The sequence below is a fragment of the Scomber scombrus genome, chromosome 10 (genome assembly GCF_963691925.1).
Source record: "Scomber scombrus chromosome 10, fScoSco1.1, whole genome shotgun sequence".
Classification (NCBI taxonomy): Eukaryota; Metazoa; Chordata; class Actinopteri; order Scombriformes; family Scombridae; genus Scomber; species Scomber scombrus.
The window spans coordinates 17,865,360-17,887,181 of NC_084979.1; the positions used below are offsets into that span (position 1 = coordinate 17,865,360).

A 21,822-nucleotide genomic window follows, 5' to 3' on the forward strand; every position below is an offset into this window, starting at 1 on the left:
ATTTACTAGTATTCAAAGGTCTATAAATTCAAAAAAGCCAGATTGAACATTTGTGCATCAGTACATCAAAATGCACTTGATGACTGAATAAATGTACAGTATGCTACTGTACTAATCAACAAAAAAACCTGATTTGTTGAACATTGGACTAGATGATGATGATGATGTCTTCAATGTGAATATTGTCGTGGGGCTGGTAAATGTGTTTCCCTGTGTGCGATTGAGTGCACATGGTGTATATACAGTATGTGTGTGTGTCCAGGCCCCTCGGAGAGCTCACTGAGCAGGGACATGACCTTGCCAGTACAGCTGGTCTTTCTGTGTGTTTAGTCAGTGTAACCATGGCGATGGCACTGTGCAGACAGGATGTCTATGTCGGGGATTTGGAAGTCATAACCTCGCTACTGCTCTTAAGCTTCATTATGCCACGAGTTACTGCAACTAGCCAACAAACTGAATACATGAACACACTTCATGGACAGAACTGAATTTCGGGGTTATAGGATTGGGATTATTACATTTCCACAATGTAGAATAGCTCATCTGCCAACATGTGTAGGTGTTGAGTTAATGGCATGAGAAAAGGAGTGAGCATTAGATAAACTGTTCGTACATGTAATTGTTCTCTTCAATTTTCTGGTAAATCCAGAAAAGTGTAGCACATTCTTTCTATCAGTTGCTGTAAGTATATACTCTAACAAGCAAGGGCATAAGAAGAGCTTGTATTTGATACAGGTCCATTGGAGGACTAGTTTTGTAGTTTTGTAGTCCAAGTGGAAGTGTAAAACAAAACATAGGAAGATTAAGTGAAAGCAGGTACCTAACGACATCATTTACTCAAAAATCTTCGCACATGTTTGTACATTTTCTCTTTTATGACTACACAAACTTCTCTGACTCAGCCTGGCTTGAAAATCATTTTGGAATACCTAGGTATTTATTTTTATTATGCGCAAACCAAAATGTGTATAAAACACAGATGACAATGTTATTTATCATCTGATTTGGTGCAGGTGTTTGCTGACGCATGGTATGTTGTGTTCAGTCATTCTACTCTCACCCACTTTTCTGTCTTTGTATTCATCCCACCTCTCTTTCTATAGCCCTTCTCTGCTAACCAGACCCTGCTCCCTCCCACTCTTCACAGCTCTATTCCATCTTTTCCCTGTTCTTTCTTCCACCACTCCCTTCATCATTCCCCTACTCCCACCCACCATCAATCTCCTCCTCTATCAATCACTCCCTTAATCTATCATCCTTTTTTCCTCTATCATTTACTATTTCCTCCCTAACCCTCTGCCACAGCTTCTCTATTTTCCTCCGTCTACTGTCTTGCAGTCTTTCGACTGATGTCTGCATGATTTTCCCTCCATGCCACAAATTATCAACTTGCCTGTTCTCTGCTACTAAAAAATTCCACCTTGTCAACTGTGCATTTCTTTATGCATCACCCTCAAAGCTGCCACTACCTTTTCTTTGCTCTATCATAATTTTGCATCACTAAAATGTAAACAGAGATAATATCAGCTACATACCCAGTGTCTTCAGGAGGATCAGGTTCAGTAAGCCACTGTGATGTTGTGGCATGTAGTATTATCCCATTCAGACTATGGAAACATCTCAATGACAAGCTATTCAAAATGTCCAAACACATAATTTCTCTATTGTGCACCTACACCCCATGACCCTGGACTCACTTAATGACTAGCTCCTCTGGAGGCCATCTGTGTCTGTGTCTGTGTGTGTGTGAATACTGTATAGTATGGTGGAAACTCAATCTAGTGTGGGGTGATAGAGCAAACCCGCACCGCTCCTTATACATCCAGCATTCAGCTCTATATCTGAAGAAAAAGGCAAATATGAATATCTCTCTCTCTCTCTGTCTCACACACACACACACACACACACACACACACACACACACACACACACACACACACACACACACACACACACACACACACACACACAGGCAAATACACAATACAAGCTAGGAAACCCAGCATGCAATGAGAGGATATTGAAAATGATTTTTTCTCCTCTTGTCTCTTTCATTAATAGTGTTGAAAAGCCAAGAGTCTGCTCTCTCTCTCTCTCCTTCTGGCTCACACACATACACCCACATTAAAAAACACACACAGAGAGCTACCCAGTTCACAGGGGAACGTGCTTCACATGGTTTGCTTCAGCTGGTCTTCTTGACAAATGCCACATTAGAGCGGAGAGAAGGAGAAACTTGGCATGCAATCAAACTTCTCTCATGATTTCTAAGATTTGAAATACTTCAGTTTGTGTAGCCCTCACCCTCCCCCACTCTATCCTCCCCTCCCTCTCATTCTCCTTTTTTCTATTTTTTTCTTGCTTTTACTCTAACACCCTTCCTCTCTCTCTTTATCTCCTGTTACCTCTATTTCTCTGCCCTATCTTTCCTGTTTAGTTTTCTCTGTGCTAACTTGGACCAGAGCTGTGCTGTGGGAATATGGCCCCTTTAAGCACAAAGCCAAAGTTTGTGTAAGTATGTGCATGTCTGCAGACGTGAGTGATTATATGTGAGTTCCACTGAGGTTGTGTGTTCATTCTGCATGCGTATCTTTGTGGCTTATTCAGATGCAAGTCAGTCTCACGAAGCTTCGCCCGTCCTTTAATCCTCATCATCAGTGACCCCAAACCCCTGCCTCTGACCTCTTCATACACACAGACACACACAGAATCAAATGCACAAGAGACCACACACACACTCATGCCCCCTGTGCCCCCTCCATTAGCTCTTACCAGTGTAGACTTGTATCCAGTCAAAGTTTTGAACACAAAGGCAAAGAATCCCATCTACTTTGTTGCTGAATATGTCAGCCAACCATCAAACTAACCGTCTTCCTCAGACATCTCTCTAATGGTTATATAATAATGATTTAAGTTGAGTGCCAGTAGAGTGTAGAAGTATCTTTCACATGCCAGGTCTGTGAGCATGTTTGTAATTTCATGTATATACCTAGAAGCACGGATTGTGTCTGTATCATGTGTAATACATTTCCTCTGCTAAACATCCCTGGTGATGTTTGGATGGTGGAAACTGGAACAGACACGACGAAGATGGTTTGTATCATCTGTGTGTGTGTGTGTGTGTGTGTGTGTGTGTGTGTGTGTGTGTGTGTGTGTGTGTGTGTGTGTGTGTGTGTGTGTGTGTGTGTGTGTGTGTGTGTGTGTGTGAGTGTGTTAAGATATGGGCAAGGGCACTCTTTTCTTGCCTTTTCTCTGATATTGTAGGCAGAGACAGATGCATACACACATTCTTTTAAAGTTAGTGTGATCAGAGGGTCTTGCGAGGCATAATGGATTTTAAAAGATGTGTTTTCAATACATGTGTGCCAGCCTTTCCTTTTGTACTGTACTGAGTGGCTGACTTTAAAGGCATTTCTCTGCGGCACATGACAACCAGATATGTGGCTCCATGCTCCTTCAATCAGAGTGCTCAAAGCAAACACACATGTAGCCGCTCCACTGACAGATCACTGAACTCACTCACACATTTCATACATACCCACTGACACACACTAACACATGGAAATGCATCCAGTCCCTCACCCTATTTTTTTTTAGTTTCCTCCTTCTTTAACTCTTCTGTCACACCCAGACATACACAAAAAAAACAGCCTCACACACATTTTCCTTAACCTGCTGTCTAAGGCTGCAGCACCTGTCCTCAATAAATGTAACTTTTCACAAGGCAGCTATAGACAACGGTTGATCCTACTTCAAAACACACCTCAACACTGACGTCTATATAAGACACATGCACAGATGCACATGTGAACAGGTGAGCCAATAAAACCAACACAGTAGTAGACACACAGAATTTTTTTCTGCAGCAACAAAGCCGCTGTGTAGGGCAATAACAATGATCCTAAAAAAGCGCTGAGCCAAATATGTTGCAAATGATAATACCAGATCTTATACCTTATAGATCTTTGGGGGCTGGGTTTGCAGTCACTACCGCAAACACTTGCGGTTTATAGTTTATGGCCGTATGTATTACTTCAGTTACCAGCACCTCTTGCTCTGCAATGCAAATGCAGCTAAAATAACTCACATTGTTGAGTTTGCTATGTTGAAGTCTTTCTTTTACCAACTAGAGAAATCTAAAGCCATGAATTAACTGTATTGTACAGTTACACCTCATGCAATTATTATTCTGTGTGGCCTATACTAATTGCACTGTTGTTTATGGAACACATTAAAATAATAACATCTGTTGAATGAGGAAAAATAGGTAGGTAGAGTAGATTAAAGTAGATAGATGAGATAGAATTACTGTGCTTTATATACAGACAGATAGCTGAATATGAGACTAACTTCATCTCCAGTATCTCTTCCAGCTGTTTGCGTCTCTCATGGCGCAGACTGTTGAGGTGTCCATCTCTCTCATGCAGGGACTGCTGAGTAGAGGACAGACGCAACTTTGTGGTGTCCAGCTCTTGGCGTGTCTTCTCCAAAGCCCCCATCAGCTCCTCCAACTGGTCAAGTAGACACACACACAGACAGGTTTATACAGTACACAGTAAACAGGAAAACTTACCAGAATACGCAAACAAAACTCAAATGTAAAAAAAAAAAAAAATCATTAAATCATGTAGCATGTTACTTATAAGTTACTAAACATCTATTTTACACTTACACAGGTACACAATGAGATGGTAAAATAATCAGATACACACTTCTGAGGTTCTGGATGGTGGTGAAATGACTTTCTAAGCATGAAAATGAATGGCCAGTGGACAATAAAGTGCAGGTGAAATTACTGAGGTTCAAAGGTTAGTTGAATGATATGTCTGCTGACCTTTGTGGTGGAAACAAGGGCTCCTTCTCCTCCTCCACCTTTCTCCACTTATTTTATCTCATTCTCAAGTGTGGTTCTACTTTCGAGCAGGTGAGAATAATGCTCTCCTATATAATGCATGCATCTCCTCCCTCAGTGCACACATGCCCTCCAGCCATGCAGTCCTGAATGTCCAACCTGAGTGTCTGACAGACAGGATGTGACCTGAGGGCGTCATTATCCTAAGACAGGAAGTGTGTAATTGTCTAACAAGTACTTCACAATAGGATGCAGTACTAGGCAGGCATGTTCGGATGATGTAAATTGAGGACCACAAGAGTATTAATTTATCTTTGTTCAATTCCGATTATTCGCATATTTGTGATATAAGATTAGTCGAATAATAAATTCTGGAGTGTTGGATCTCAAATGAACAAAGGGAAAGAAAGAGAAGGACAAGCAAAAAGAAGAAAAAAACTGAGAAAAGGAGAATTAGGGGAAAGCACTCCATGGGGTAGGACATGAAAAAAGGCATGGGCCTCTTTTATGAAGGGGCCAAATCGTTCACACATTTTCAGGACACTCTCCATCTCCGCCGGTTTTCTAGGTGTGTTTCACAGATGTCAGATAATGAGTTCACTGACTGTTCATGAATATCACATATGGAGTGAGAGAAGAAAGGGTGAAAGCAAAGCGAATGGGGAATACAGACATTTGCAGTGGTGGGAAAGTGACAACTTTCAGTCATAACTTCCAGGAAACATATCAAAGCATTGTTTTAAATAAAATATACCCCACCGCCCTGCCAACAACAACTGACCTCCAAAGTATCCAGCAGTTAATATACCCAATCTAAACAAGACATCCAACTGTCCACAATCACACTATGTTTAATGTTTGATGTCTTGTTTCAGGCTTAAAAGAATCCAAAGCCACTCTTTTAATCTTGAAAGCCAAGGGTCACACACACACAACTCCATTTACACCCACCACATGTCTATCAACCCTCATGCTCAAACTCCCCCATCTTAGTCACCCATTAGTCCACCACCCAGGCTCGCCCTCACTTCACAATCACATCATTAATAAGGAATACAATGCATTTTAGTGAAATTAGGGACCTAATCAGCTTAGTGGTGAGCCTGTGCGTGCTAATTTAGCTCAACTTCAAGGCAAAGCCCCCCAGCCAGGCTAAGGCTCACTAAGACTGGCCCAAAGCCCTTTTAGTTGCTAAGCTGATTGGGGGCTCAGAGGTAAGGGCCAAATCCCTCTTGTCCATTTGTGTCGGTGTTGCTGGTTCAAAGGCCTAGTTCAAACGCCACAGAGGGGGAGAGAGGGAGAGAGACAGCAGCAAAATGGAGAGAAAGGGAGAGAGAGTGTGGAGATAATTGGGGGAGACAACTTAAGAAGGCAGATGGGAAAGAACAAGGCTCGGGACGATGAATGGACAGCAGGAGAAAGACAAGAGACAGAGAGTGGCAGAGACCGAGAGGATATGAAGAAAAGTGACCCAGGGCATTACCCATGCTCCATTTCAGCAGGTCAGGCTGATGGAAGACTTTCAGCGCATTACACATCATGAGACTGATTACTCTGGGACAGAGGGGAGAAGAAAGAGGAAAATCAAGAAAAAAATGAAGGGGGGGAAAAATGTGAGAATGTGAGTCTGGCAAGGCGCTCTGAAACGGTGCCAGGGTCAGGTGATGTTTCAGAAGGACCTGTTCCTCTCTCTGTTCCCCCAACAAACACGATACAACACCCTCAGTTTCAGGCAAGAGTGGCAGCTGACAACTGTATAACTGCATGGCAATAGCATGTTGATTTGCTGCCTGCTTATTAGATGACGTCATTTTGGCTCACACTGTTCAGTGTGTTAACAACACCTAGAAGTTAGCATCTTAGGGACCAAGCAACTTGAGTTGGGTATATTTTCTTGCGTCAACAGCATGACTGCAGCTCTATTCTGGCTCAATATGTGTCAAGTGCGGTCACCAGCATTACTGCAGCATGGTTCAGTATTTTCGCTGTGTGTAGGGTCTGGATTGTCTTGAAATGAAAGCTAAGTTGACTATAGCTTTTGGGGTCAATGAGTGTTACCATGTCACAAGTTAGAAAAGGATTTCCCTGACTACAAATGGGTAAACTTAGGTCAAAGCTGAATCACCCACTTCTGTGCGTGCGAAAAGCCCCACATATAAATATGCTTTTCTTTCGGACTTCTCACTGGATCAAAATATTGTTTGATAAACATAGTATCCATGCTGACTGTAAGTCAAGCGTGTAAAGCACAGAAATTGCGAAAAAGGAGGAAAACATTAGAAAAAAACAAGCCGCAGTTAGCATTGGCTCTCGCTGAATTTTCTAAACTGAGTTTGACCTTCTCTCACTTTTTCGCTCTGTCCACCAGTCTCCTCTCTTCATCTTTTATATTCTCCTCAGCTTCTGTCTGTGAATGTATGTGTGTGCGTGAAGAGGGAATATATACAGTATGTATGTGTGTTTGAAGCAATACAGCCACCATCCTGCCTCAAAATGTTAGCTCTTGTCCTAACCGCCAATTGCTCTCATATTACTCGTGGCACTCATAAGTAATGCAAGGTCATTCTCATTCAAATGCACACTCACACCGAGAGGAAACACACTCCCTTGCCCTGTTTCTCTTTCCCACCACAGACACACCTACACTCTCACACACACACACACACACACACACACACACACACACACTCACACACTCACACACACACACACACACACACACACACACACACACACACACACACACACACACACACACACACACACACAAATAAAAAAGCACACACATACACTTTTTTAGAAGCACTTTAAGACCAGCTGGCAGTCAGAAAGACAGATAGATAGCAGGACATAAAGAGTTAAAGGGTAGCCTGTACTCCATCAAGATTGTAGGCTTAAAATCTACATCTACGTTCATGAATTCTGATTACACATAAACTCAACATATGCACACATTTTGAAGCATGCAACAGCAAACTTAATGAGAGACAGAAAATGAATGCTGGAATGTTTTGTTTCAGTTTTAAATTTCAGTCAGAAAAAAAAACATGTTTAGAGAATAAAAACTGATTGAAGAAGAAAAGACAATAACAGACAGGAAGCAAAAGACAATAATCCAATTTGTAATGATGATATTTGTTGGTTAAGAGCACCAAATGAAGCGATTCAGGATCACTTATTGACTGCAGTATGCCTGTAGTTACACACTTAGCCACATGAGGGTGCAGTTAAGTTCATCACATTTTCTCTGTGGTCCTCCGTAGTCCTAGGTGATTTGGTACCTGTGCTCAGTTTAAAAGGTAGACCAGAATGCCCGTAGTATGTAAGGATGCACAATACCATGTGTGTGTGTATGCTTAAGTGTAAGTATATATGTAAGCTGGTCCTCCATGAGTGTAACATCAGGTCAACCTGTCTCTGGGCCTGAACGCGGGCATCCTCCTCCTGAGCCCAGAGTGACTCCCTATGTGCGGAGGTGTTCATGCTCTCCCTCAGTGCCTTCTCCAACTCCCTGATCCGTTCCGCCGTCTCCCGCATGGCGTCCTGGGAAGCTGAAAGAGGAAGCTGTGGGTCGAGTTTAAAGGAATGGGGGATGGAAGAAAAGTAATAAAGCCAAGCGAGAGAGTGTTTGTTTTAAAAAAAACTCCCGCTCAAAATATTCTCACACTAGGATAACACCAGCAAAAGATAATTTAAAAAATGGTGTAATTGTTGGTCCCTTTGCTAAGAGGAATCTGTTCCATGTAACAGAGAAAAGAAAGATTTGAGAGAGTCAAAAGTTGTGGTGAGAGAGGGAAACAAGATTCTCTTAGAAGAGACACAGCCAAGACAGAAGAGAGTGATAAGTGATGGAGAGAGAGACTGTGTAAGTGCTATGACCTTTGCAGACATCCATATGTGTGTGTGTACTGTGAGTGTGTATGTATGTGTGATGCAGAGCGCACACGTTCACATCCATAGTTTGTGTGTGGCCTCTCTGACACCTATGGTGAGTGGGAAAAGGATCCCTCTCCACACTGGGTGATGGATCTGTGAAAGAAAACACTGGACAGGAATAATAAACCCCTAGATTCTCTCTCTCTCTCTCTCTCTCTCTCTCTCTCTCTCTCTCTCTCTCTCTCTCTCTCTCTCTCTCTCTCTCTCTCTCTCTTTTTTTTTTTTTTTTTACTCACTCTCCCACTCCTCAAAGGTTGATTTGCCTTCAAGTTCACACGTTCACACTTAGAGTAGCAGAGCAGAAGCCTTGGAGTCACATAGGCAACGAGTCACTTTCAAGCGGGGGTGTATCATTATTGGAAAACACTGTAACATTTTGATGGATGTTCCAATCTGATCTTCCCAAAAAGATCAGATGCTATAAGATATAAAATAAAAATTGCATCGTAATATGAACTATTGACTATTGATTATCATCTAAACACATAGCCACAAAATGCAAACAAATGTTTGTATTGCATGACAGTGAAGGCACCTTCCAGCCACCAAAACAAAATGACAGAATGCAAACCGTCACAAAATGAGTGTTTTGAGGGTTACAATCATTGGACTTGAGACACTTCACACCACAAACTTGCAGACACTTGAAAAAAAGGCATCAAACTAATGGATGTGACGCAGTACAAGTGGCAAGAAGGTGCGCCCAGAGCAGAGATTGTTGATAGCAATGAAGATGCATTAAAAACCCTTTTCAAACAGCAACCAAGCAAATCTCGCAACAGAGAAAAGTGTGGATTTCTCTATGATAGATGCCCATTGCTTGGCAACGTTTCAATGTTTTAAACTGGCAACTAATCTCAGACATGTTTTGTAAAAACTAAGTTAGTAAATTCTGAACACTGGAAAGAATTCCAGATTAGCAGACATATAGCTGATATATGGAGCTCAACATGAACATGCATGTCTAATATCATTAGTAAGCCTGAAAGCACTCTGGACAGACCAATAATTTGCACTGCATAAAGCAGAGCTCTAAGCTAAAAAGAGCCGTGGCTCATACATGGGGAATACATTGTTACGGCGAATAAGGAGATGCTAAATGCACAGAAAGTTGAAAAGAGTAAAGTTATTTTACGAGGCAGGGCCAGTAAATTTCAAGATCTATATAATTGGCTTATTAAACTGGTAAATATTAAAGAGGAGGAAATTAGTTTTTTGGTTGGTGCCATCAGATCCTCAATATTGTGGTAGCAATGTCCAAAAAGAATTGAAAGAAATGTGTATCAAGCCAGCTCTGATGATTTACAGTTTCTTTAAACTCAATAGTAAATATTGAATAACTGGGGTATAGCAGCAATGGGATTATCCCTTAGCGTGATGAAAATAGTGCCAAGTCAGCCAAATCACAAGTGGATACTTGTGGCTCGTCACGTCAGCACGACACAGCTGGAGGTGAGCGACAAACACCCGCACACACACGTACAGAGGCAGGCTGTGTGCGTCAGCAGTCCAAAGCTGTAATTGGATGTGACAGACGGGCAGTAATTCGATGCACCAGAATCAACAAGTACTAGTCTGACTCCGCCCAACAGACAGGAACACACATATGCACGCACACATACACTTATACACACACACCCCACTGAGATGGGGCTGCCACTGCTGGACCCTCGAGTGAAACCTAACCAGAAAGCTGTTTGTCTGTCTGTCTGTCTGTCTGTCGGTCTGTCTGTCTGTGTAAATGTGTGCACATGTGCAATGTATGTGTCTGCCTGTGTGTTTCTTGAATGGTATTAGCAACAAGAGAATATTGCTTGTTTCAAGAATACAAGAAATGGAAAGAAAGGGCAAGTGCAAGAGAGATAGAGAGATACAGAGAGCGGGAAAAAATGGATAGATAATTGGCCCAGCAGTACCAATCATCACCTACTGCCCTTGGGAAGGATAATTATGGAGTCTGGCCCTTTCTGGTTTGATGGAGGGATTATAATCACTAAAATAAACGAGCAGGCAGTGAGATAATGTACATTTTAAGCAGCTGTGTACCTACGATCCTCTGCTTCACACACACACACACACACACACACACACACACACACACACACACACTCACACACACACACACACACACACAAACCACTTACCCACATAGCCTGATCCAGGCAGACGCAGACATCTGTCTCTGTCTCTGTCAAAAAACTTTTGGGCACAGCATCAACCTCTATGTGTCTTCAAAAATGTAAAGTATGTGTGCAGGGCCTGAATTCTCATGAACAGTTTCAGACAACTGTATAGACTGTGGGAAGAATCTTGCAATGTATCTTGTATAACTGTCCCCAGATCTTGAAAAAATAAAGCAAGTCTCTTTTATCCTTGAGACTCTAAACAAGGGAGCGGGGGGTGGTGGCTGATGCCTCTGTTACAGATAGAAGAGAAATAATAGGCCTGTGCTAAGGCTCGAAGTGAACATTTCCGATGTGTGTTTTCTCTGTGTTTGTGAAGTGCAGCGTGGCGCGATAGAGACGATGGAGCGGAGAGATGCTATCTCTTCATCCCACATAAACTCTCCTGGATGGAAGGGGAGAGGGAGGGATGAGGGAAGGCCCTGTTTGTTTGTGTTTACCCTCGAAGCCTGCTGTGTACATGATGGACCCGCAGATAGATGGGGAAAGAGAGCACAAACGAGGCCACAATGCCTGACTGCTGAGTAAACACAATGTGCAGAACGCATACTGTATTTATCACATCTCACCGCTATAGATAGTTAGCTGGAATGGCAGTCTTGCGTAATCTTACTTTTTGTTCTACAGTACCGCTGCTTTTTGATATATTGCTGCTGTATTTAATCACACTCTTAATATTTACTATATCATACCATATTCTGAACAGCTGCACTTGCTCTATTTACACAAGACACTCTGAGACTTGCTGACTTGTTATTGTCAAATGTTTTATCTGGACTGTTGTGTTGTTCTTTTGCACCTTGGCTCCAAAAGAGGATCAACGTTTTGTTCATCTATAGATTTGTACATGAATTAGAGCCTGAAACACACTGCATACTAATCACCTATACAGTGTATCGCATCAGTGTGTACTGTACAGTATGCTGACTTTTTTTTTTTTTAAAGAAGAAATTGCAATACAGAAATGGAATTTGAGGCACCAACTCCACCATCCTGGGTTCACATCAGAATGTTTATTGCATGTCTTTCCCCATCTCTCTCTCTCTTTTCCATTTCATTTCCTGTCATCTCTGTAACCCAAGAAAAGGCGAAAAATATCATTACAAAGTTTGTCCACCAGAAAACACTGACAAATGTCTGTTTTCAACTGTAAAATGTCCCACTTGGGGCACATATAGGTCATCACTCTTTAACAACTGAACTTTACAGCGGGTCTATTTAAAATACAAAGTGAAAACTGATTAACACAATATGGTTATCAGATTTCTTTTTAAACTTTCAAATATTGATATCAGTATTGCCACAAACATGGATGAATGACAATAAACTTGATCTTGAGCTTGAATGGATCTGTTCTAACACTAGTATTTCTTTTGGTCAATATTTTGGAAAACATGGATTACATACCTCAGAAACTAAAATAAAATTTAAAAAAAACATTTAAAAATATCTGAAACTTCATTTCTACTTAAACATCCCTTTGACTCTTTTTGTGGACGTCATCTCCCAATCACACTACTCCCTTGCACTTGTCCCTGTACCCCCTTCTGGCACTGGCCTCATGTCTCTTTCCAGGTTGTAGCAATATTAATGTTTGCTACTCAGACACTGTTTAGAAGAGGAAATAGGATGTTGGGTGCTGCCTGCCAGTGCACACAGAAATAACAAAATAGCTCTACCAAAAACAGACTCTGGCTCTTTTTGGCAGAGAGGTACAGAGAGGTGTACTCTACTTCATCTGTCTTGAGGGAATAACCTGGCATAGCTGCACTCTCCATATTAACACCTCTGCATAGCTCTGCGGGTAGTACACAAGCATTCACACACAGCGACCATCGAGCAAACAGCTGACATACATGTTGACACCTAAGTAAGTATGCAACTATACAAGGTACGTAACTTAATTTATCCACAAAAAAAAGAAGAACATCAAGGTCTTCTCTCCTGCTTGACTAGACTCAATCCTTTATTATTCCCATCTGAGCCATTGTGCTGCTGCTCCTGGCAGGTGTATGGAGCTGATTTCTGCTGGACTAAATGCCTGTCTCTTCCACTTAGGATTGACTCTGAGATGCACTGAAGGGGTGGGGGTTGGGGGGTGGGGGGTCTCTCTGCTCTGAGGAGCCAAATTCTAAAGAGAGTGGGTGAGAAGACAAAATGTAAAGAGAAATAGAGGACAGGGAAAAAATAATACTTTCTAAGGAGTGGTGTGCAAAAGAGGTAAGTAGGAAAAAAGGGCAAGAGAAGTGAATCTGAGCCAATGTGAACTGATGAACAGGTGATGAAGATCTAAATTAGAGGCCAAGGAGTGTACACATGTGAGCACACACACATATATTCAAACCTGCGATAAAGAGTGCGGATGTCCATCAGTCAGGACATCTTTCCTCATCTCACCCGGCACCATCTGCTTCTGGATGTTAGGAGACTTGATTTGCCTTCAGTTACAGAAAGATGAAGAAACACATGAAAAGAGGCAATGAGAGGTTGAATAAAGATTTGCATTAATCATTAAAGTTATGGATTACAGCAAGAGGCTTCATCACACAATATGACAATGGTGTATGTCCTGTATGTATACATTTACACAAATGCTGTACACAATATGCAATGGCCCTATTTATTTATTTATTTATGCTTTTGTTTCTGAGAGATAACTACTAAATGTAATATTGACAACCAAAAATATGAAACCTACTGTATATACCAAGCATTATTTTTCACATAATTTTTACTTTATTGTATTGTTTAATTTATTTTTCTTTCAGAGTTAAAACAAGGCCTACATTTTGTATTGGTTAACAGTAGAGCTACAATGTGTGCAGTAAAGCAGTAAGGTACAAAGGATGTGTGTGTTTCTGTGTGTGTGTGTGTGTGTGTGTGTGTGTGTGTGTGTGTGTGTGTGTGTGTGTGTGTGTGTGTGTGTGTGTGTGTGTGTGTGTGTGTGTGTGTGTGTGTGTGTGTGTGTGTGTGTGTGTGTGTGTGTGTAGTCTTAGTAACATGGTTGACTGGGACAAGACAAGACTTGACCAATGGAGGTGAGATGCTGCTGTGTAAATCTTTCAACAACGAAACACACAAACACATGCCGACACAGATGCAGGCACGTGCAAGCACACAAACTCACATTCTGTGGCGAGCCTACAGTTGACAAAAACACTCACAAGGGAATGTGTTTTTAAAAATAAATTGATGCAAGTCCAGAAACACTGCCAGAAACACACACACTTACACATAATAAATCTGCTGTCAGTGTTGCACATTGCTAAGGTGTTGATTACAGAGCGAACCCGCATGTCAACCAGCCAGGATGACTGTGTATTTACCTCCACATTCAGACATGCTGCTTGTCATTTACCAAACATACTTAGCCAAAACTTCGGCACACACAAATATATGTTCATGGTGCAGTGCAAAGGTTTTGCAATACCATCAGAGAGGCATCTGATCAGTCCCAAATTTAAACTGTAGCATGACACTGACCACAAAAGTACAACCAGAGTACAAGAAGAACTCAGATTCCTGCAACAGATGGTATGGCCCCCCCACAGAGTCCTGATCCCATCTTCACTGAGTCAGTCTGGGATTACATGAAGAGACAGAAGACACCGGGTACATCTCAAATCTCTTATTTGATATTTCCTCACTCCTCACTTGAACTGGAAGTCATTACATGTTAAAGGCAGTCTCCAAGCTCTAATTTCTGCACTGAGGAGTGAAGAGCGAGGAGGGATCTCTGAGGAGCCATGAGCGAGGATACACAAGAGCAGCCTTCACTGAAGTCTTTTACCATCTGCAGCTGATTGGACTGCTCTGATACACCCCAAGATCTGTATCACTCCCTGTATTTTATTTGTTTTCTGATTCAGCATCTAGTTAAACATCTGTCGGTCTGATTAACAAAAGAACAAAAGACAGTACTCTTCATTTAGATTTTCATTTCATGATCTGTTATTTGCCCCATTAACTTTTATTATGCATACAATTCAAGTAAGGCAGAGTATGTCAGCAAGAAATACTTTTTAAGCACATTTATATTTTACATAATTTGTTGCAATTTCCATTCAGTCACATGCTGAAAAGTCCTGAGTGTCAGGTTTGATGTGAATTGCATAATTTAAATTCAGTGTAGTGAAGTGATAACTGTGTGCCTTTATTAGTATTAACACAGTGCACATGTGTGCAGACACAAATTTGATCAAAAGTCACCACTGCTGTTAAATCCGGTTGACAGCTGATCCAGGATGTATAGGCTGTGCTCTGCTGCTGCCATCATTAGAAACGGATGTCGCATCACATGACTCTTCAGAGGAAAGTACGGCTCATTTCTCTAAAAAACATAGTTCTTGTTACCTCTCTCCTTGCATGGTTTCCTTGCATCTCTCCATGCATCCTCAGTGGAAGGGACTAAGACGCAAGGAAGAGATTCAAGTGAGGGAAACATGGATGCAATTAAGAGACTTGAAATTAATCCGTTGAGACAGCCTAAATCCACAGAACTGTGACAAGTTCTGAAAAATGCTTTAACAACCTAGAGTACCTTGAAAAACTGTGTGCAAGTGTACCGAGGAGAACTGGTGCACGACAAATACTGATTTGATTTAGGTTCTAGATTTAGGTTTTAGATTCCTATTGCTGAACTTTGCATGAAGATACAATAATAAAAACGATCCATGTCATTATTTTTTTAAAGCTTCTTCACTTTACTTTAAGTGCCTAAAGCTTTTTGCACATTACTGTATGGAAATATTCATGAACACACAAGCAAACACAAATACACTCACAAAACCCATGAAAATGACACACACAGCTGCACTTATACACAATCTCCCCACAAACACTCAACATAGAATCAAAGCACACTCTTTGAGCTCCCAGTTTGGCCTTCACACTTTTTTTTTTTTTTTTTTTTTAGAAAAATACAAAGAAAATATAAAAAGAGTTGACAGTGACAAATTAGCGCTTAAGAGAACCCTCCAACACTGTAAACAGGCTGTGACCAAGCAGCTGCTAAAAAGCGCCACATTATTATTCCACATCCACACTGGTGTGTTTACTCTGGGTAAAATCTACAAGCTGCCCCCACATGTGGGCAAATATTTGCTATCACGGCCCTTAAAATGGTGTGTGTGTGTGTGTGTGTGTGTGTGTGTGTGTGTGTGTGTGTGTGTGTGTGTGTGTGTGTGTGTGTGTGTGTGTGTGTGTGTGTGTGTGTGTGTCGGCTTTTATGAGTAATGCTGGTGTGCAATTAATCTGAAATATATCTAACAAGATGATGAATAAATTCAATACACACTCACACCCACACACATATACACACAACAGTATCTTTCAAAGAAATTTTGAGAAAATGTTTGTTATAATAGAGACAGAGGAAGAGAGGAGTACTCAACATTTATATCAGTATTTATATCTGATATTACTCCCCCATACACACACACACACACACACACACACACACTGGGCTGGTCAGTTTATTAAGCCTGTCGTTTCATGCCTTTAGCTTAGTTCTTTATTAGTTTTTTAAATGACTTCCGACTCCACTGTTGATTTTATAAGTTTTTTTTAATCATTTTAACAAGTTGGTTTTGAAAAGCGCTGCATAAATAAAGATTATCATTGAATTCTGTTATTATCATGAATGAAGTATATGTACACACATATGTACATGTGCACTGATATTTACACAGCAAGGAGGAGGGGAAGAATATGTTTATATTCTCATCTTTGATGTCTGTGTGTGTGTTTTTATAGGCTCCAAGGCATGTCCATGGAGAACAAACTTGCCATGAGGGCATATCAGCTATCACACATAGCTGCTACTGGCACAGGTGTATAAACCAGCAGACATGCTGGTCCCTTTTGATAGCTGATACACCCGCATCAAGCCATCAGTGCAAAATGAAGTAAGTGTTTTGACCGCTGTGAAGGCAAATGAGGACATGTAGAGTGTGAATAAAGACAGACTGGGCTGCAAGTGAGCGGAAAATATGAAGGAGAACTGTAATATGTTGATTACCAAAACGAGTAAATTCATGGGGGGAAAGAAATATTTTATTGCTGGGACATTTCTTAGAAAGATGAAGTGAGTGTGTGAGAGAGAGAGAGAGAGAGAGAGAGCACTGTGCATGAATCCAACCATTTCCTAAACTGAGCGTAATAAGTAATTTTTCACATTTCCTCTCACTTCTTCCACCTGGACGACTCCACACATCCGCCTTCCAACATAAGCAGCTCCGCTTTATTTCTGGCTGTCAAAGCACAGCTGTTTTTTTTACCTTGTATATCTCTCTTTATACATATTTCTCCATCGTTCCCTCTATACTGTATCTCTCTGACTCACTTTTTCCATTACCCCTTTAAAGGATTGGTTCACAATTTTTTAAGAGTGTCTTAAAACACTGTGGTGCCCATATGTACATTGAAAAAAGTATACTGGCCATTAGACGCTCCCCTCCAAATGCATCTCGAATGCAAATTGAGGTTGAGCAAGAATGTGTTTAAAAGTTAATCTGAAGATAATATGAGGCTTCAGTTATCTCAGCTAGTTAAATAAAGTGGACATCTTCCACAGTTAGTCTTTTTAGTAAAGAAAGAAAATCCCTCTTTTTGTCTCAATGGACATGTTTTCCTGTTCAGCTGCCTTGGAAGGTCTGTAACAAAAAGAGGGAATTTTTTTTTAAAGGTGACTTAAATTGACTACATTGGATGGCTGAAACCTTATAATAGCTTCAAGTAAACTTTCAAATATATTTGAAGAAAAAAAGTGGATTTCGTCTCCCATCAAAAAAGTATGAAAATATGTGGGAATTTCTTAATGGCCAGTATGAACAGGATGAATGATTACAGCATAAAACCATGTGTCAGTGTTCATTTGGGCAGCTGACTGCTACTTCGACTGCTTTTTTTTCTATTTCTCCTCTTGCTTGCCTCTCCTTTTTTACAAGGATTGCTGCTAAACGAAATGTCATTGTATCTCGCTATGCAATGACAATAAAGTTTCTTATCTTTTATCACATAGAACATACTTCTCTTGGAACTTATAACTTGGATAGTGTTTAGAATAATAAACAATAATAAAATGAATTAAAGCCGCAAGCGGCGATGGCGGGCCCTCACTCACCCATGCCACCGCGGGGCCTGAGGCATGGCGGGGCTGTGGCGTGAAGAAGAAAGTGAGAAAAAACCTGGAAGGAGGCCAAAAATGCAATGTTTCGTTCATCCAGTAGGGGGCAGTCACAGGTAGTTAAACATATGGTCTGGTGTGGTCTGGTGTGTTCAGGGCGGCCACTCATCAGTCATGTGAAGTTTGGAGTGAATTGGACAAAGCATGAAGGAGTTATGAGAGGTTGATGGTTCATCCAACCCGGGGCAGTAGAGTGTAACAAAACACAAGCAGTTGCGTTTAGGGTGGGACAGTGATTACACATGTGAAGTGTTGTGGAAATCGCACAATGATGATGTAAAATATAGCACTTCCGGTTTCCACTAGGGGGCGACACGAGTGAGATCGCCTATGAGTGAATGGAGACGTTGAGGTCGGCACCCTGGACCTGTGTACCAATTTTCATGATGATACGAGTTCAATAAAGCCATCAAAAAGCCAAACGTATTTTCATGGCGAGGAATTGATGGTCGCCGCGTCGCCACACGGACGCCATTACTCGTAGCTTCACAGTCTTCATAATGTAGCTTCACCAACTGGTTCTGAATGAAGTTGATGGGGCAAAGTATGTAATTTTAATGAATCTTAGTTAACTTCCTGTTACCACCGGGGGGCGCTATGAGTTACGTGGGAAGTTAATATATCGGGACGTTCAGGGCGGAGCCATCATCATGTCCAGCAAGTTTGAAGCTGATTAGATGAAGTATGTGGGCGTGAGAGCCACTCGTATGTACATGGCGAGCACGCCAAAGTTAGTTGAGCCCTGGCAGACACGCCCTTTGACCTACGGATGCGCAGAGCACAACTTAAGCTCAGCTGGGTCTGGAGATGTTGCGTACCTAATTTGAACTTGATCGGGCGAACGCTGTGGGAGGAGTTAATTTTAGGCGGAAAAAATCAAAACCAAAATGGCCGACTTCCTGTTGGGTTGAGGTCATGAGGTCAAGAGGCTTTTTTGCATATGTGGGTATAATACATATGTGTACCGAATTTTGTGAGCATAGGACAAAGTTAGCAAAATTCCCTATGGCCATTTTTGGACTTTGTAGGGGCGCTATTCCGCCATTCTGCGTCGACCATGTGCGACCACCTCAAAATATCGAATTTCGGATGAGGCCGGACGTCCGTGCAAAAGTATAAGCATTTTCGCATTTGGGAAAGGGGCGAAATTGGGGCACGAAATGTCGGAAGAATAATAATAATAATAATAAACATTACAATTTCAATAGGGCTTTCGCCAGGCGACTTGCAGTCGCCGCTCGGGCCCTAATAAATAATCCTCTAACTCCATTGAGGACTACTTCCAATGTGCCCTTGAGCAATTCACATAGAGTAACTGAATGGCTGCGGTACAGCTGCTGAGTGGCCAACAGCAGGAAGCTGCAGTCACATTGAGGTACTCCCTGATTCAAATGTGGGAAACCGTAGGTAGGGTGTTGCTGGAAAAGAGTTTACATTCTCAGTTATCCTTTCCTGGGTTAAAAAAAGAAGTTAGATGGATTAATAACCTTTTAAGAAAAAAAATCCAGATTTGTATCTTTCTTTCATAACTCTTAATTCTTGCTCTGTCTCTCCTTCTTCTCTTTTAATAAACAACAGGGTGGAACAAAATCCTCTGATTTCAAGCAGACAGGGACACACCAGGGCAGTTACTCAGGGTTGTGCAATATATGGAATAAGAGGCAGATATGAATCTGAATTAAATAAATGTTCTCTGTAAAGAGAAGGGGGTACTGGAAAAGGAGTGGGGAGAAGGAGAAGAAACAGGGGAGCTATGAAAGCGTGAGGCAGTTGGCTCAACATTGGGAGTCTGAAGTTTTATCTGAGGCGCTTGTCTTGATGTAGTGCTGAGAGATCCAAACAGCCAAAGTCTGTTTATTACTGATAGATGCTTTATGGTGCTTATACATGTCTTATCGCAGTGCAAATAGCATTTCACTGGTGCCGATAAACTATCTGTGTGTGTATGACAGAGTGAAACCAAGAATAGGTTAAACAGGAAGAAATTGTGAAATTGTGATTCTGTTTGTTTAGAGTATTGTCTATGTATTTGATATTTGTGTGATGAAACACTTCCTCTTTGGTGCAGGAGTAACATGTCTGACATTTCTGCAGTAAAACAGGAAGTGTACAGGTCAAGTTCAAATCTAAAATGGCCATTTAAATTGTCTGAACACCTGCATATACACACAAAAATGTACACTGTTTACAAACATTTTCATGCTGAAATATTATCAACAGAGACTTTGGAGATTGTGTGTATGCATAAATTGTGTGTGTTTTCAAAAGATTGATGCCTCCAACATCTGGAGTTTAATTGTGGTCATAGGAACGAGTCCCAAAGTGATACGTGTGTGTGTTTATGTGTGTGCGATTGTTTGTGAGTGTATGAATACTGGTCAGCCAACAACCACCGATTCCTCCTAGCCAACAAAAACATGCCAATCCCAATGCCCAGCATGCGTTCTCCTCTGTCTCGACCCAGATACACACATGCAAACGTACACATAAGCAAGAACATACACACACATATAGCACTCACATACACCTCCCTTTTCCTGAAACCCTCCCTTACATACCAGAGTGCTTACCACGTCAGTAGCTGTGATATGGTCAGACTGGGAGGCTGATTTATTTTTCAAAGTTTAGCCCCCACATCACCGCAGAAACCATCCAAACTATAGGACAGCATTGAGAAGGCTATAAGAATTCCACTATTTACAGTAATAATATATAGCTATGAAGGAAGGAGTGAAGGAAAAAGAAACAAGGATTTTTATTCACTCAATGTCTGAAGAAATAAAGAAGCTTTGTAACTTTCATTTTGGTATGATTTTTTGTCACAACTCCAGATGCTTGAATGTAACAAGCTCTTAAATGACTCCTGATGTTGGAATTAAATTAAAACTTGTTATGTTTCAAATAACCAATCTCTTGTCTTTTTAGAGACTCAACATCATGTTACAAACTTTAAAATGGTTACAAAATATATTATTTGTGTCCATTTCAGTCCTCTGTATCTAAAATAAAATGCTCCACAAGATCAGTGACCATGGCTTTCATAGCTCTACTTAACAAATCCAACTATTAGCATCAGTGCTAACAGCTGATTGTGTGTTGATACAGATGCTGAGCCTGTTCAGTGTCACTGATCACTTGGGTAGATTAGCTATAAATAACACCTACACCAACCATAAACTACCTAATGTTTTTATAACTAATAGTAGATCACTAGGAGATGTGAGCTATGAAATAGCTATGAGAGTCTCCCCTACGCTGGAAGGTATTTATTACAATGACCTGCTGGCTGCATTAATCTTTGACTCTCTCTGCTGCATTGCCAACTGGATGAGAAAGTGTCTATTTCCTCATCTGTTCCTCTGTCTTCATCCCGATAGTGGTTAATAGGCCATCTGACCGAGTTCCAACAGAAACACTCTTATTAAAAAGACATTCATCTCCTGCCCAGACACTCATACACTCTCATCACACAAGTCCAATCAGCACATGCAGGCATTTGTCTGCCCATGCTGTCATATGCCACATGTGTACAGACACACACATGTAAAATATACACACATCTAGTTTAGTGTTTGCTTTGTTTAATCAGAACTTTCACAAAATCATGATTATCGTACAATATCTTGATGCCTCACTTATCTCCACTTCAGCCACACAAACACAAA

The 21,822-nt window shown here is 41.2% G+C and overlaps 1 pseudogene; it reads right to left on the reverse strand.

Moving 5' to 3' along the window:
• The window catches only part of LOC133987916 (ERC protein 2-like), a 128,843-nt pseudogene that overhangs the window by 37,091 nt on the left and 69,930 nt on the right, over nt 1-21,822 (reverse strand).